General features: G+C 42.9%; 1 long non-coding RNA gene across 1 annotated transcript; it reads right to left on the bottom strand.

Annotated features, from left to right (window-relative positions):
- Positions 1–3,036: 3,036 nt before the first annotated feature.
- Positions 3,037–4,183, bottom strand: LOC107143047. Its single transcript, XR_001503655.2, has 2 exons — positions 3,995–4,183; positions 3,037–3,868 (listed from the first exon to the last, which is right to left on the bottom strand). It is a non-coding gene; the product is annotated as an uncharacterized LOC107143047 (long non-coding RNA).
- Positions 4,184–4,261: the final 78 nt, after the last annotated feature.

Genomic DNA, 4,261 nt, shown 5'->3' with positions numbered 1-4,261 from the left:
AAGTATCCCTGAGTTCAATAACCAGGACTGCCCTCCCAAAAAAGAAGTGAGATAGGCATCCTCCTTTTTTTTTTTTTTAATATTTGTTTTTTAGTTATAGTTGGACACAATATCTTTAATTAATTAATTTATTTTTATGTGGTGCTGAGGATCGAAACCAGGGCCTCGCCTGTGCTAGGGGAGCGCTCTACTGCTGAACTACAACCCCAATTTTTTTAGGTAGGTACTGTTTCTTTAAAGATCCATCAAACTCACCTATTAAACTGTCCCTAAATGGTGTGTGGGAGAAGTGTCTGTCACAATTACTAGTTGTCCTCCTGTTTTCTTTTGTACCAACTTTGACAGTTTTTCTTTTCCCAGAAATTTGAAAAGATTTCATTTAAAATGTGTTCCTATATTATTATTTATACCATGCTTATTTTTTTTAGTCTTCTTTCCATTCTGCACTTAGCATATTTACAAATTCTCTCTTTCTGAATAGAAATTCATTGGATTAGAGATAGGGAAGGGAAGGGAGAGGAGATGGAACAGGAAAGACAGTAGAATGAACAGGAGATAACTTTCCTATGTTCTTATGTGAATTCATGACCAGTGAAACTTCACATCATACACAATGCAAGAATGGGATCAAAATTCTAATGGTTTGTACCCCATGTATGTATATGAAAATACACTCTACTGTCGTGTATATCTCAACAGAACAAACGAACAGAACACGTGCCTGCTCCCTTAGCTTCTAAGCCAACAGATGTCACATCTGTGGAGTTGTCATCAATAGATCCTAAGGCACCTGTCTGTCACTCTCAACCACTGTCACCATTTAATATGATCAAACATGGGTTGCCATCAGGAGGCAGGGTGGTAATGAACATGTTCATTGCATTCTCAGACTTTCAGGCCTGTCCAATTCTAAAATAACTATTAAACATTATAAAATCAAAAAAAGCACTGTGTTGTAAATGTTAAAAGTGTCTTGAAACCATGAATGTCTGGATCCAAGTCTGTCCCACACTAACTAGGAGACTGCTGGCCTGTTGCCTTCTGCATTTGTTTTCCCTCTGTGAAATGGAAATGACAGCTCGGGATACTTTTGTGATATCAGGGTTAAATGGATGTTATTCCATAGTCAGGCCAAGTGAGAGAGGGTCCCAGAGCCCCTGAACCCCTGAGAGAAGATGTTGGGAGGTAGGAGATATCTCTGAATGACATGGTTGCATTTTGTCCCCACTAATACACACCCCTCCAGTGGGCCAGGCTCACCAGGGAATCAGAGTGGTGAAAGAAAATAAGCTACATCATTCTCAGTTACTGCAACATTATTCACAGTAGCCAAGAGACAGAAGTAACCAAGACTTCATCCACAGATGAATGGATAAAGGACATGTATCTACTTCATGAATTTTACTCAGCCTTAAAAAGGAAGGAAATGATGACAAATGCTAGAAAATAGATGAACCTGGAGTATATAATGCTAAATGAAGTACACCAGACACAGAATGGCAGATATTGTGTGATCCACTTACACAGGGTAGTCAAACCCACAGGAGACACAAAATAGGAGGATGATTGCCAGGAGCCAGGGGAGGAAGCAATCAAGTTAACATGTACTGTGCACAGTTTCCATGTGGGAAGATGAAAAAACTCTGGATGTGGATGGTGGTGTTGGTTGAAAAAGAATGTAAATGTACTAATGCCACTGAACTGCACACCTAAAAAAGGTTAGAGTGGTAAAGTTTATGTGTGTTTTACCACAATCAAAAAATTTAAAAAATATATATATTTTTTGTACCAGGGATTGAAGTCAGGGGCACTCAAACACTGATCACATCCCCAGTCCTTTTTTGTATTTTATTTATTTTTTGTAGTTGTAGATGGACAGAATGCCTTTGTTTATTTTTATGTGGTGCTGAGGATGGAACTCAATGCCTCACCCATGCTAGGCAAGCGCTCTACCACTGAGCTACAGCCCCAGCTCTTTTTTTTTTTTTGTATTTTATTTAGAGAGTCCCACTGAGTTATTTAGGGCCTCACCATTGCTGAGGCTGGCTTTGAACTCAGCAATCCTCCTACCTCAGCCTCCTAAATCGCAGGGATTACAGCGTGCACCACTGTGCCCAGCTTTTATTTCCTTTTTAACTGAAGAATTTAGTGGGGGCTATTTCATTGTATCTGGGATGTATCTCACTTATTCCTTTGTAATTACTTTCAAATTTTATTCCTTTTGTGCCAGATTATACTCTGAATGACACTGATCCTCTAGAATTTGAATCAGTGCCATGGTCAGTTTTTGTGAATTTTCCTCGTTTGCATCTTCTGCATTTTAGATATAATGTTATTTCTATATCTCTTAGTTTGTTAACCATGTTATTCAAGTATTCTGTATTTTGGCTCGTTTCTGCCTGATTTATCAGAGGTGTTAAAATTCTCTGTTCACAGTGGTTGACTTGTCTATCTCACCAAAGATCAGTTTCAAGTATGTTAATGAATATATTAATATAGTTAATTATTTATAATTTGCTGAGAATATAATTTCCCCTTGGTCCTTTATAACATTTTGTACTTATGTTCTACTTTTTCTAATATTAAAATTGCTATCTTGCATTTACTTTGTGTCATATCCCCTTAACCTATCTTTTTCCACATTTTAATTTTCAGTTACATAAATGCTCACACCTGTTGGGAAGGAGAGTAGAAATAGAAAATAATCCCCACTACTAGGTCTACCCCTTTTTCTAAGAAAATCCTCGCCCTCTATCTTTGCTTACACTCACATAGAAGGTGAAGGCAAAGGATGTTGTTCCCTCCCCCAGAAGTCCTCAATAACTGCATTTGCACCTTTCTAGGATGTGTGGATAGGTTGCCCGCAATCCTCACCCAAACTCTGACCTCGATTTGTGCTACAAGTGTGGACACACAGGGTCATCCCCTCACAATCACAGACCTGTACAGCCAGTGCTACCATCCACAAAGGCCACATGTTGGACGTTCAGAGAGGGCAACAAGATAACAGAAGAATGCTCTACACTCCACAAAAAGTGACCTAAGCAAGAACATTTTTATGGAATCGGTGGAAGAGAGAAAAAGAAATAAAACAAGATGATACTGAGGTGCTGGCACAGTCACTAAGGGAATAGTGGAGTCCCCAGGGAGGTGGGATGGAGTAAAGGAGGCCTTTTGCTTTTACAATGAACACAGAGAGTGTGTTTGCATGCTCTTGGAAATTATTTAATGGAGATGGGCAAACTGACAATGCAGGAGAAAGGCATGGATTCCAGTTCCCTGAAGCAACTATATTTGATAGGAGAAGAGAAATAGGAAGGCCTACTTTCTGGAGAGAAAGTGAAAGGCAGGGGATGGATTGGTGAGCCTGCGGTTTGGTGATGGGTGTTTTGGTCCCCTCTGGGAGGCTTAACTAGAGGGATCTGAGAAGTTATCTGATAGCGGGGAGACATGCCCTCTTGGAGATTGCTTAGGAGTGTGAAGTGCTCTTTCTGCGTATGTGTTCAAGGGTTCCAACAGAAACGCATCAGGCCAGCTGGTGACGTTTCTCCAGAGGCCTTGGAGGAGAATGGTCGGGCTCATCCAGCTGGGTTTCCTCAGGTGAGCGCAATGCAGAGCAAGCTGAAGGCACGGCGCAGGTACACTCGTCCACGTGCACTGGGGTGCAGCGAGTGATGACGCCGGGGAAGTGCAGAGTGTGAGTCCGAAGCGGACCCGCAGGCTACAAGCAGAGGTGCAGAGTAGGTGGGTCTCGGCGCGCTTTTTTTCTCGGTGTCGGAACCCCGCAGACGAAATGGTGTGCTGTCGCGGAGAGCTTCCGCGGTTTCATCTCCTTCTTATTGCTAGAAATGCAAGTTAAATACGACTTCTAGAAATGAATGTAGCAAAAGGGAGCATTATTAGAAAGGCTGTAACCGAGAAAAAATGATAGACAAAAAGAAAATGATAAGGAGCAGTTCGATTTGGAGGACGCGAGATATTTTAGCAAGGCTACCTTTCCAGAGTCGAGGAAGGGGGAAATTTCAGATGCAGGGAGCCCAGCATGGTGCGCACAAGTGAAATCATACCAAATACAGAACGGGACGCGCCAGGGGTTACCCACCACCAGCTGAGAAGCGCCGGAAGCACCGGGGCCGGGCGGGTTCAGTGAGCGCAGGTGCTGGGGCGGGGTCTGGAGCGGGGCGGTGCCAGGACCAGCTCCCGACATGCCACGCGCCAGCGCAAGCGCAGTGCTGCCGCGGGCGGGGCGCCCCTGGCGCCG

The sequence above is a fragment of the Marmota marmota genome, unplaced genomic scaffold, assembly GCF_001458135.2.
Source record: "Marmota marmota marmota unplaced genomic scaffold, marMar, whole genome shotgun sequence".
NCBI classification, from domain to species: domain Eukaryota; kingdom Metazoa; phylum Chordata; class Mammalia; order Rodentia; family Sciuridae; genus Marmota; species Marmota marmota.
This window is presented reverse-complemented; position numbering and strand designations above follow the sequence as displayed.